The following is a 13,994-nucleotide window of genomic DNA, read 5'->3' as shown; positions in this document are numbered from 1 at the left end:
AGAGCTGTGGTTCTTGAAAGCTTATGCCTCAATAAAGTTGGTTAGTCTTAAAGGTGCTACTGGACTTTTACTATTTTGCAACTGCAGACTAAAACAGCTAGTTTCTCTGGATCTATTAAACAAGAATAAATCACAAAACAACTAGCAATGAAAAGTTGGCAACTATTAAATCTAAAAAGGCTGTAACAAGCTATGAAGTGCAGACAGTGCGGTGGACCTCATAATTTGCTTTGGATCACCAGTGGGGGAAGAAGTAGGACATAAAAATCTAAATAAATAAAATAAGATGTTTAAACTACTAACGGGTCCAATCAAAGCCACCATCTTGCCACTTCTACCTCCCTTTTCTGAGAGACCAAAACAGCCCTCCTCACTTTCGACATGACTGGAGAATTTCCCAACCAGTATGGAAATTCTAGCACCACAACTGAAGAGGCGCCTTCATTCCAAGGTGTCTTGCTAGACTGTAATGGGTGGCAGGCGGAACTGGTGCTTGTTTGTTCTGGGCAGCTGCAGCCATACAAGCAGCCTTGGATCATATTTCTGTGCTCACTAGGGCTGGAACTCTGCCCATATTGTTTGCAGCTGCAAGCAGAAGACCCTTCTCAGACCCAGTGCCAAACCCATTTTGTTATTCTGTAAACAGCCCATAAGCTGCTGGAAGACAGTCTAGGCAATATCCACATAGCACCTTCAGCCCTAAATGCTCCATCTCCTGTTCTGCTCTCAATGAGAAGAGAGAGCAGGAACAACGGAGCTCTTTTTAAGAAACAGCAGATCTCCTGATTCTGGAACTGGCAGCCATGGGAATGTTGTCAAGATTATTTGGGCTGGGGAAAAAACATACTGGGGAATTGTGCTGAACACCCAAATAACGACGACAGGAGCAGGCCTCTTCCTCATTCATCTTTGCTTGGGTAATGCCACGGTGCAAATCAGATCACAACTCCCAGCTCCACTGCCTTTGGGACAAGCAGGCAATGATACTTCTTAGCCTGGCATACAGAAGGGCATTCTTTTCATCATTGTCCCTGCCAGCTTCACAGAAGCTGCCCGATCCTTTCAACTGCTTCTGCCTCTTGTTTCTCCTGAACTCACAGAGACACCTCCAGAAGCAAGTCTAAATAAGGCACCTAAATCCCAGGGAAGTTTAGACAGCCGCCAAACCTCATTTTAAAGATGAGATTAGAGCTCCAAAAAGCCCTGGTGACAGGAATAAGGGTCATGAATTGCAGCCCTGCTAGGACACCCATATCATGCAGCAGTCTTTCTTCTCCCTGCCTCCAAACATGCACAACTGGGCTCTGGCTACCCAGTCTGCTTTGCCAGAAAGGTGAAGGCAAACTTTACAGAGGCTGTCCTAACACTGTCCTGGGATCTGGCTTCTTTCTCCTTAGGGCACTGCATGTATAGATGCCCCAGATAGAGGAGTGGCATCATAAGGAAAAGTGGCTGGAACTGGGGAGTGAAAAAAAGGGAGGGAAGGCACCTATCATAGCCTCCACACAGACGAGCATGCAGGGCTTTAGAGATCCTGCCCTTTTCAGCCTCCTATCAACAACCAGGAGGGCCAGATGGCTCGCTTCCACCGGAGAGTAAAAGTAAAGGGAAGGGCCTGCAGGCCACTCAAGAATGCTTCAGAGAGGAGACCCCTCACCCTACCCCTGGCTTGACTGGAGTTATGTGAGAAGGATTCCAGGAATTGCCCGAGGACTGGAATCTTCACAGATGATGGACAAAGCCAAGCCTGCTTTAGAAGCATCAACTGCCAGGGTGACGCCATCACAGCAATTGGATGCCTACTTTATGTAGCCACAGGAAGCATCCAAACAGGCTGCAGCATTTAGGTTGTAACCATTGCTTAGAAGTGAAAGAAGCCCAGGTGCCAGGCAGCCTACGCTTCTGAGAACTGCGATGCTGCAGAAGTACACATTTCAAAATACTTGCCTCTGCACTGGCTCCTGAAAAATTTCAGTTTGTTTCCCTCAGCTCTGCAGTCCAGCATAGACCATTCCCTTCTCTTTGATACACTCCACATCCTCAATTAGCTCTACTTCACTCCTATTCAAGTACAGGATTTGTTGGCAAATCAGGATCATCTCCACCCTGGCCACATAGTGACCCAATTATATCTAGGAAGATTGGGAGATCTCAGGTTGGCACACTCTGCTTACGTATACATATGGTGGTGCCAGCCCAGGCTTGTGACCACAGGTGCCCTGTATGAGTACAATGCCTCTGGCTAAGCTCCCTGCTAAATCCCACCCATGTACACAGTCCTTCTGTCTGCCAATTCAGCACACTGGGCACTCATTCAATGCCCAGAGCTGCCTAGCTAGCAGGTTCTAGGCCTTTCTGCCATTTGCTGTGGCCGCAGACAGAGGCAGGGCTTTGCTTTCTAGCCTACCATCCCATTGTTTACCTGGTCCTGTTTATTCAAGTCACAGGACAGAAGCATTCAGAGGCAGCAGTAATGTGCCGCAGAGAACAATCTCTGTGCGAACAGTAAATGTGTTTTAACAAGGGAAACCAACTAGAAACTGATTGTCTGCCAACTCCTGCTTCACAGGGCTCAAAATTTACCTTATAGTTCTGCCAATCATATGGGGGAGTGGGCATGGGGGGAAAAGAGGACACAAAACCAATGGGTCTGGAGAGGAGATTAGTATCTTTTCCAGGTATTTTTCTCACCAGTCTACTGGGTTTGGCATCAGAAGACAGTGGCTGCTTAAAAAGCCAACTTCTATGGAGACCACAATTCCCTGAAACCAGTAGTGCAACCTGGGCTGCGCAGCTATCCCTGGGGTTAAATAAAATGCCCCTGCTTTGAGCCATATAAACACTTACTCTGTAGATGCACTGGTCCCAGATGGACCATGCAAAAGGACATAACCAGAATCCCATCTAGGCACATTCTGACCCATAATCTAACCCTGCTCCCAAAGTCACTCTTCATGGCAAACAGCAATCCTCCGTTTTCTTTCTTTTGGCTGGCGTTGGAAACATAACTCCCATCTTCTTGGTGAGCACTTGGCAAACAAAATCTGGCTAGCCAACACTAAAAAAGCCAACACAAAACTGTGCAATGGCATTGATTACAGTGCACAGGACAGTTACAACAAAACCCTTGATTTTTAAAAAAAACACCTGTCAGAGTAGTCCTCAGCAGACTTGCAAAAAAATAAAGTTTTTGTGTTGCTTCCTTAGACAGAGGCCAATAGCTACGGGAAACATTTTCCCAGCAGGAAGGGCCACAACTGTCAAGACACTGCCCTATCCTACCAGCCACAGGTTTCTTGGGGAAAGGACTCTGAGCAGGGCACTTCCAAGGATAGGATAGGAAGGCTCATACAGACAACCTGAGAGCCAAATATGGGAGCACATTCCCCAAATGTACCTATCTGGAATTCAAATTAATGAAAGTTCAAATTTTGAAAGTTGACTATTGGCAAGAGTATAATTTTAAGAATGCCACACAGAAACATTCACAGCAGCAATGAAGCATCCACACTGAGTGATTCTCTGGCTTTCCCTCCCCAGTTCCTCATGCCTCCTATCTCCTACCCACACCACCAGAAGGCTTTTTAAAAAAATGTACTAGGTATATCACAATAATGTTGATTAAAATACAAACACACAAACAGCAAAAAGCCCACAAGCAGTGTGTGTGTGTGTGTGGATGGTGGTGGGTGGTGGGTGGGTGGAGGATGGTAGGCATAAGGGAACGGGGAGAGAAAATGGTGCATGGGGTGGCATGAGGTAGGGAAATGTGCATACTCCTATGTACACTGTAGGATACCTCAGTCTGATCCTAACATTTCCAGAAATGTCAGAACAAAGCAGGTTCTAGAAACATCAGAGCAAAGAAGGAAAAGCCACAGAATGTGAATGGGAGACATCCTGTGGATGCTCCGAAAAAACCCAAAGCAGCCTACATGAGACCACTATACACAGCATTCAGGAATTACAATGTCTATATATAGTAAATACGCACAACTTTCAAAGCCTCAAGCCTGCTTAAGATTCCTCCACCTTCTGCAATGCGTGGTCTATATTTTCAAATATAGACCAAATCAAGAAAAAAGCTAACAAGTGAAAGAACAGAGAAGCTTGTTTCATGGTTCAGAATTAAAAGTTATCTTTCGGAAACTGATTCTGATTAGAGAAAGAAACTCAATGGTAGTACTCAGAAAGACATACTGTTTATTGTTTGTGATGCTGCAGTTTCATTTGTTCAATTATGTTATGTCGCTTGATGATGACAATACACAAATTGCCCAGAGTGTTTAACTCAATATCCAGATTTACTGAAAGCGTTTAATACTGTAATCTCTTAAGAGTTTTCGGAGGCATACACATTTTTTAAAACAATAGTTTAAAAGATCCTGGCTTTTGGTGCATACATTAACCTCAAAGTTGCCTCTGGTAAGCCAGAGCTTTAGGGTTTTGTATTAATCCTAAACATTGCCTATATAGGAGGAAGAGACTGTTTTTAAGTCCAGATAATAAACATTTTCCTTTATTACTAATATTGATGGTTTCTATTTGGGTGTTATGACTAGAGATGGGCATGAACAGCAATACGAACAAAAAAAACCCATGAACAACCCAATCAGCGGTTCGCAAGCAAGCTGTTCGAGAGGCCCCATTCCCAGTGAACATGTGTTCATTCCAAGCCCTCTTCGTGGCGTTTGTCAGCCATTCGTAAAGCCAGACAGTCTGGCGCCTTTCAATCAATTCCCCTGGCAACATAGGCAAGGACTGTCTAAACTCTGTCTGAACTCCTTCTGGCTTTCCTTCTGGCTTGTAACCCCTCAAAATAGCTTCCAGCAGTTGTTTTTTCCACTGTGAAAAGAAAATGACAGGAAAGGGAGGGACCCATGGACCGTGGCTTTCCCAGGGACCAATCTCTCTGAAACTTGGGGGGTCTTCAGAGGACAGTGAGGACTATGTCCCCTGCAAATTTGGTGGGTATTGGACATTGGGAAGGTCAGTTTGTAACCCCTCAAAGTAGCTTCCAGCAGACAGTCCAGTTTTTGCCACTGTGAAGAGAAAATGACATGAAAGCGGGAGACCCATGGATCATGCCTTTCTCGAGGTGCAATCTTTCTGAAACTTGGGGGGTCCTCAGAGGACAGTGAGGACTATTTCCCTTGCAAATTTGGTGGGTATTGGACACTGGGAAGGTCAGTTTGTAACTCCTCAATTAGCTTCCAGCAGATAGTCCAGTTTTTGCCACTGTGAAGAGAAAATGACATGAAAGGAATGACTCTCCTTTCCCCAGCTCAAGTTCAGCTAAGTCCCAAGAGGGCGGTTCGGGCTCTCACGAACCTCCAACTACGAACATGTTCGTGAACATGTCATGTCCGTCGATGTTCATGAATCCCTGTTCGTGGATGGCAACAAACAATGAACATCATGTTCATTTCTTCCTCCTGTTCGTGCCCATCTCTAGTTATATGAGCCCTTCTCTCTCTTGGGTAGATTTTGCCTTTAATCTTCCTCTTACACCCTCTGGGTAGATTGCTGCCACCAGGAATATTATATTCCAAGATATTTTATTTAAATTTCCCCTTTAGTAACGTGCCCAAGCGTCAGGCTCCTTCGTGGTACTATGTGGCCCTGAGGAAAGGAATGGGATACAGGAATGACTCCGGGATTTAAAAAACCCCACAAAATAAACTTTTATTTTTATAAGAAGCATATCGGTTTCATATTATTTCTAAAACTTGATGGTTTCAACAGAGTAGTTCTCAATTCTTAAAGTTACTTTACTTAAACCCAGTCACACAGATCTTCTCTCATGCTTTACACACAGATTGCCTGCTTTTTATTTTAATTTCTCTCTCAGTTACAAGTAAGACCTTTTCTCAGGTGCACATACAGTTTGCCTGCTTTTCCCTGACTGAATGTTCTTTCACAAACACACAGCTCAGGCTTCCACACAGGTTATATTTCTCTCGGACAACATAAACAAGCTCAGGCTGCACACAGCTTGCCTGCTTTCTCCTGACTAAATATTTCTCTCAGAACTGCTTAAAAATACTCAGGCCGCACACAGCTTGCCTCTCTTGCCCTAACTGAATCTTTTTTTCTCCCTCAGTAACTAAAATCTGCATTCACTCCACCCACACTCTCAATCATCAACCAATCATATCACTCATTCATCCCTCTTTCAACCCCCCCCTTCGTCTATACCACACCAAGCATTTAAAGACACATACACACATTTACTTAAAATCATTACAGTAAATCTTATTTCTTCCCCCATTTTCTTGACCATCACAAATTAAGATAAGCTCATTCTCTAACTCCAGCACTGAGTATATCTTTAGTTATTTTTGAATAAAATTAATTTTAAGATGTCATAGAATGATCAAGCGTTAGAATGCATTATGTACAAAGTAGCTCTGTCTTGAAAGTTGAACATTTTAAATCTTTAGATAATACATATTGCACATTTCAAATGTCCTCGAAGTTTCCCACCCACAGCTTCTAAATGCATGGAAAGTTACCATCTCAACTGGAAGCTGCTTCTGAGACTCAAGTAGTATCTGATACTGAACAATCCTATCTCTACAGTGCTTAAAAACTAAGTGCTGTATCAGAAGATAAACGGAAACAAGCTCTTTAATAAAGGCAGACACTGAGGGTAGGAGAAAAAGAAACTGCACACATGGAATGGGGCCACAGAACACACAGTGTCAAAGCTGTATTTTGTATATAGGTGCTGTGAGTATGCATAAGTATAGAGTCCTGGCCCCAAAATTCAGCATCTTGAGAAGATGTTTTCATTTTTAAAAAAACTAACCTCTGGTGTTGCAAGGATATACTTGGAAGTGCATGGGCGCACATTGGGAGGATTAAAACCAACAATGCAGTCAAACGGTTTAAAATTCCACCTAATCCCAATCTGCAAAACTGGGTCCAGAGAATAGGATTTTGCCAGCATCCAGAAGATATACTGACTCTGGCTTTGATATGACTCCAGGGGCCAAGAATACTATTGCTTCCAGGGCAGCCATTTCAACTCAATGCTGTTTGGATTTTTCACACAGGTGACTTTGTTAAGAGAACAAATTACGCTGAGCAAGAACATGATGGGATACAACAGAAGTAACAGGCTCAGACAATGCTGGCCTTAGGCTTTCCAGGTCAAAAGCAACACCCTGAATTATGCCCCACAGGGCTCAAGGAAGACAGCATAAGTGTCAGAGTGTCAGTATGGCATAGTAGTTAGTAAGTTGGACTAGGACCGGGAAGACCAGGTATGAGTTCCCATTCTGCCATGGAAGCTTGCTGGGTAGCCTTGGGGCAGTCACTCATACTCAGCCTAATCTAGCTCACAGGGCAAGGATAACATGGAGCTGGTAAGAACCATGTATGCCACCTTTGAGCTCCTTGGAGGCTAGGAAGGATAAAAATCACCAAATAAATTAATAATCAGCCTCTGCCCCACATGCTTTCCCCACAAAGGAAATTAAAATAGCTGCTGGTAGATAATTCTTTAAAGCATGAAGAACAAGTTAACAATGCAATCTTTAAGCAGAGTTACCTCATTGATTTCAATGGGCTTAGACTGGAATAACTCTGCAGGAATACATTGGAAGATTCTCAGTATTGACAGCCCAGCACCAACAGTCGATGAGGATGTATTTGCTCCTAAGCCCAGGCAATGACTCCAACCTGACCAAGAATAGTTTTATGTAGGCTGGAAAAATCTTGCATCTCCAGACACTATTTTTCCCCAGAGCATCACTCTGTTATTGCACAGCCAAATGAAGGAACAGAGACCAGAAGGCAGCATGAACAAGAAGTTTAGACCCTGCACAGTAAGAAAGGAAAGGAAAAACAGTGCAAAATCTGGCCTGCTGTTTTGATTTGGGGGTTCCCTGTGCTTATGCAAACTTTAAGTGAGCTACATTTCCTATGATTTATAGAACTGAAAATTAACAACTGATGTTTTCACAAGCCCAACACTGAAATTCTCATAAGTACAAGGAATGATGTATTTCTGATTCCTCCTCACAGCTTCAAAGCATCAGTTCCCCTTGAAGCATTTCCCAAAATCATTCATTACTTGCATCTCGAAAAACTGAGAACCTCTCAACTACCACACAAAACCACAGGGCAAAGAAACATTACAAACCTAGGAATACTTAGCATATGTCCAGTCTTAATTAGAAAGGTTTAGCCCTGGAACACATGTAGCAGACGCATACAAACAGCCTTTTCTACACCAAGCAATCTCAATAAGACACTGAAGTCTGGGCATAGGGATTTTCAAGGCAGGCTACAAAGCATTTCAGAGGCAATTGTAAACACCTAGGCTCATGACTCCGAGCCAGAGAAGTCCGCAGCCTCTACTGTGCCCAAATTAGCAGTTCTGTGCCCTCCACAAACGCAACCTCTGCACCATCTCCCCCATCTGACTGCACTCCATCTGGACTTTAATGATGCTGCCGTACTCCAACAGCCTGACTGTCTATACAGTCTGCAGAAGAAACATATGGTTGGAAAACATTTTGTTATGCCTCCATAGTAAACCCTGCTGTCACATTATTGCATTGTTCCGAGTCAGTGGTGCTGTTAAAGTCAGGCATATTCAGAAATCCTAGGATCCCAGGGTCAGGAATGCAAAGTTGGAAAAACTGCAACTGCAAAACAGTGAGAAAGAGGGAGACCTGCCTCACAGCTTGAGTACCACGGATCTGAGATATGGTCCAGGCAGGAAGTAGGTAGAACAAAGGGGGATTTCCTTGTATCCACCCCTCCACGCACTACCCTTCATTCACCAATGTTTCTGTGATCTGGCAGCTGCAAGCCGTAATCTAAGTCAGCTATTTCTAATGGCTAGATGTGTATGAGGGAAGAATAGTCAGGAGTGGAATTATATGAGGAGAGGGGTTACAAAGAGAAATACCAGCATCTGCTTTATGAGTCAAAGGTTCAGTCTGTCCATTTTCATGTTTCTGAGTGGTTGGAAACTTTCCCTCGCCAGTCTGCTTCCTCTCCCTCACGAGTCCACTGCAACTCATGAGGGTAATAAAGTAACAGAACCACAAAATAACTGAAGGGAATAGATGTCCTGGAAAACACCTGGAGGCAGTGGTCTCTAGACCATGTTCTCACAAGGTTCTCATTCCCAAAAGTCTTTGCTGCTGTTCTAGCATAGGTTTCTGTGAACTACATTTGATCAACTTTCTGTCCCAGCGCAATTCTGACTTGTTCTGCTGAGTTGCTCACAAGATGTGCCACAGGACTATTATAACTGCCAAAAGATACTCCCTCCTGCAGAGATGGCAGAACTCAAGCCTGGGTACGTGAACCAAGTACCACACTTTATCTAGTGACGTTTGAAGGGTGACCAGGAGCAAGATCTCACCCACTTTCGCCTCTATATAGCAAAGAGGAATCAGAGTTAGGGCGGGATAGATACAAAGACTAAAGCATTATGCAATATATAAATAACTCTATACTCCCAATAAAAGTAACCATGGAGAAGAAGAATTAAACCCAGGTCCTGCAGCTATCTGCCAAGACACTACAGAAATCTAAGATAAGCAATTGTTATGAACCATTTCCAGAGTGCATGCACACAAGCACGTGTGAGGGTGCGAACGTACACACACACAGTCCACTTCAAGGAGAAGCAGGATCTGAGCCCAGTGGCACTTTAGAGACCAGCACGATTTTCAGGGTATGAGCTTTTGAGAGTCAGAGCTCCACTTCAGATACTTCAAGGAGCAGCAGTGATCTTTTGTCTAAAACCTAAAGACTTACCTTCTATCCCAAATCTCTCTTAAGAAAGTCCCCACACAACTCCATGGTGATTTTTGTTGAAAAACAATTGGATTTTGGTACCTAGATACCGACTTTTCCCTCCCCCCCCCCCACAGAAACAGCAACTCCTTCAACCCATCAAGCAATAAGGGCCTTATTTAAACCCAGCCCAAACCCACAGCACTGTCTTGCCACAACTGCTGGGAAAGCAAACGTTACACATTGTGTGTGGGCAGACCTTTGTCACATAAAACGTAATTAAACAAGGCCAGTTCTGCAGCCTCTTGTGATTTTTATCCAGGCCCAAAAGCAATCAGGGCTGTCAAAACTTCATTAGCAAATTTTTAACCAGGCTCCTAGCTGCTCTGCCTTATCGTTTACTGCAAATCAGCGAGTGAACCTACCCACCCAGCGAGTGAACCCACCCTGGCAGTCTGCTAAAAAAGGCAACAGATCAAGAACAATATAGACTCTCTAGATGAGAAGTGAGCTGTGGCAATTCCACCACAGGATGGAATGATATGTGAGTTGAGAAGTAGTACAATTTTATTTATTATTTTCATTTATACCCTGGCATTTCCCCCAATGGGGACCCAAAGCAGCTTATGTCATTCTCCCCCCTCCACTTTATCCTCACAACAACCCTGCAAGGTAGGTTAGGCTGAGAATATGTGACAAGTCCAAGATTACCCAGCAATCTTCCACAGTAAAGTGGGTTTCCCACTTGGGAACTTGGGTCTCCCAGATCCTTATCTGAAACTCTAACCACTAGGAAGAATAGTACGTGTGGGGATTGGTATCAGCTTCCCAACAAAGCCACAACAGGCTTCACACATTTACTCGCACTTGACACCACGACTACAACAAGTAGTCCATGGGTAAAATCCACAGCACTGTGTCTTCTGAGCCTCAGCCTCTTCTCCAGCCATCGCCACTGCCCATCCCAAGTGATGCTGCAAATATTGTCAGAAAACATGAGGAAACATTCCACAGCCTCATTAACTGAGATGGGGCCTCAGGAGCCACTGAAATGGTTGCACTGCAAGACAGAAAAGCAGACGGCGCTCCTGAAATTTTCCTAGCAATCTTTTCCTGTGACAAAGGAAGAGGCCTCAAACTCTACTCACCCATATCCAGATACACTGAACATTTTCAAAGATATAAAAAGGGTAGGGGGACAAATACCAGTATCTGTCAAAGATCAGCAGAAGCAGCTGCCTGGAGAGGTTGTGGAATAGTTTAAAGGGAAGTCATATGGGCATCCATTAGCAGTTGCTTAGGTCTCAACTGGAAAAATCCAAAGGAGCTGGCAGTTGAAATTTTAAACAGACCTGTGCAAAGACAGCACCTAAAATCTCATGATGGCTCCAAAAAGGCCTCGAGGCTTTCAGTCCCAGAGTACAAAATATTTCTTCAGACTGTGCCTCAAACTGCCTCCTCAAACTCTCTCTTTACCACTTGGAACCTCATTCCCTCTCCTGCTTCTTCTTCATGACAGGATTCCTTCTCCCCTGTATCGGCCTGACTTGCACGTTCAGAATGCACTGTTCTATAATAAATGGCCATCAGCCACCAAAAAAAGCACACTCCCTTCTACCTTTTACCCGCCTTCCCTCAGTGACTTGTTCGAAGGCTGCACTGGCTTCAGAGGAATCACGCAACACAAAACAGACTTGCTTCCCATGCTTGCGGAGAGGAGGACACCCCTCCTCGTGTGATCCCTCCAAACACAGGCACACACCCCCACGTGTACCTGCCTGGAGCCTCTACAGAGACAGGCAGTTCCTGAAGGCTCGTTTAGGGGGAAACAGCTGTCTCAAGCGCCAAGTACTCTCTCCGACAGCCTCATAAATATTAATGCCAGGCAAGTTCAAGGGTGATCAAAATCAGCGTTTAAGGCAAGACCTGCAGAATAGTGAGGCGAAACTTCCCAAGATAAGGCAATCCCAGGCAGGGAAAGGGAGCATCTGCCTATAAATCAAGGGGCAGCAAGATGTCCAAAAAGGGACTCCAAAGGGCTTCGTGAGTAAATGAGTCATCGCAGGAAGAACTTTCACAACACATCAACCCAGTTTTTCAGCTGAGCCTTTTCACATATTCAGTTAGGCATAATCAAATGACGCATATGTATGAATTAGGGGCAGTTCACAAACCTATTAATTTTTTTGGCACTCAACATCATGAAACGTTTTCCCTAAGGTAAGGTTTTCAAAGAGCATGAAGACATGTCTAGTGCATTACAGGTGATAAGATACCTTTAAAGTTGGGTTGCAAGGTGCTTTGCAGGATAGGTAAAGAAGCCCATTTTATTCCCATCTCCCTTACCACAGCAACTGCCATTCGGCTAGGCTGTTAGAGAACGGATCCTGCACAGGCTCAGGCAGAACCTTATCAGATGCGGCTGGGTCTGTCTTGTGACTTGGCAAAAAGAAAAGTATGCGCCAAAAAAGAAGGCCACATGCAAGTGGCTGTCACTCAAGGGAGAATGCTGATACCACAAGAAGATCTACAGCCAAAAGTGGGGAGGGGGAGAGCTCCGTTTGCTAGATTGGAGGCCCTGAGCCTTACCAAACAGGTTCTGACAGCTGCATCCTTCCAATGGTAAGCACAGCCACACCTTCTCTTGCTCTCTGCAGCAGCTGCAAGAGCGTCCAGAGGAGGCATTCTGGAGCCTAAAGGCAGGGAGTTCACCCACATGCGCTTGTGGAATCCACAAGTAGCAGTCTCCTGGCGCAGGAATCCTCGCTTGCCGACAGAACAGTTGCTCAATACTATGCTTATAATGGAAGCACTGACACAGGCTACTGGCATCCAGACACTGCACTGGCAGGCTGATTGCAAAGGCAAAGCCCCCCAGGTGGCTCATTGAATGACAGTTCCCTCACACCCTCTTACACTATGCCAGGGATTCCTAAAGGGTCAATCAGCGATAGTGACAAGGAATGAGGGGAATGAAATTTCATAGTCATGGAACAGTTCTGGTAAAAAGGTTCAGTAACTTGGTCACCTGTCTGTGACCAACACACAAAAACACCAAGCTGGAAATAACTTAATAGTCACCTAGCTCACCCCAAGCTCCATTCTCAAGAATGGATGTCCTATAAAGCACCCCTGATAACTTTTTAAAAAGACACCCCTCTTCCCTACTAAGACAGCTTTTCCCATAGCTGAGCTGCCTCCAATTTAGCAATGCCTTCTTGAACACAATCTCGCGCTCTATAGCTTGATGCCATCCATCTTTGTTCTAAACATAAGAAACCTCCGTCTTTACGCCATAGCAGGATGGCAGCCAGTAAGACATGGACAGGCAATGGGATTTGGACCATAGATCCCCTGTTAAAGCAAAGGTCCAGAATTAGGTCACCTTTCTGTGTGACCAACACACAAAATCACCAAACTGAAATGAACCTAATATATCGAGACTCAAGTTTTGGTTGAGGGGCCAGAACTGAGAGATAAACTTCAAAGAAAGATGAAGCTCAGTCTCCTCTCCTGACAGCACCCAACCAACCTGCTGAAGTAGAACATGCTTGCATGGCTCTTTCTTGTGTGTTTTGACTGAACTGGCTTGACAGTTTCTGCCGAAGAAACAAGAGAAGGCCATCTTTAACCCAGAAAAACGGCTCCTCTCACCACTAAACCTTCATCGTCACTCTCCCCTAAAATGTGACCCTAGCTTGAACAGAAAGTCCTCTGTGCACATAGACCACACACTGGATGTGTGCATGCGCCTTCCTTCACTACGGAGAGACATGTGAGGTTTTCAAGTTAGCCTACACACCAACAGTCCCCAAATGGCCAGGAGTTTAGGATCAGGAACAACTATACTCGCCACTTTGCAGGAGCAACAGCAAGATACCAAGGTCTTACCAAACAAAAGGCTTTCTCAAGCCCTCCGTTCTGTCACCTGTCAACAAGGACTCAATTGCCCTTCGTTACCTGTCAACAAGGGATCAACTCCAAGTTAGGTCCCTTCCAGCTCTGAGTCTACCTTGCTGAGTTCGCCTGTTCAGTACAGCTCGGCGGGTGGGGGTGGAGAAGGCCAGACCTGCTTCAACTTCTCAGAGGGACTGTGGCCTCAGCAGGGCAGCTGGAGGAGGAGGGATGGACTGGAGAACAGAAATCCGGAGCCCCAGATTCAAGAGCTGCTTGGGCTGGATCGGAACAGGGCGAGGGCTCCCAGAGGCACTCTTTGCCCGAGGGCCGGGGGT

General features: G+C 45.0%; 1 protein-coding gene across 2 annotated transcripts in view; it reads right to left on the bottom strand.

Moving 5' to 3' along the window:
• The window catches only part of MAPRE3 (microtubule associated protein RP/EB family member 3), a 52,625-nt gene that overhangs the window by 37,926 nt on the left and 705 nt on the right, over positions 1-13,994 (bottom strand). The window lies entirely within an intron of this gene.

Source organism: Eublepharis macularius, chromosome 1 (assembly GCF_028583425.1).
Source record: "Eublepharis macularius isolate TG4126 chromosome 1, MPM_Emac_v1.0, whole genome shotgun sequence".
In the NCBI taxonomy this organism is placed as follows: domain Eukaryota; kingdom Metazoa; phylum Chordata; class Lepidosauria; order Squamata; family Eublepharidae; genus Eublepharis; species Eublepharis macularius.
Note: the sequence above shows the minus strand (reverse complement) of the source record. Positions and strands in the feature narration are given on the sequence as shown.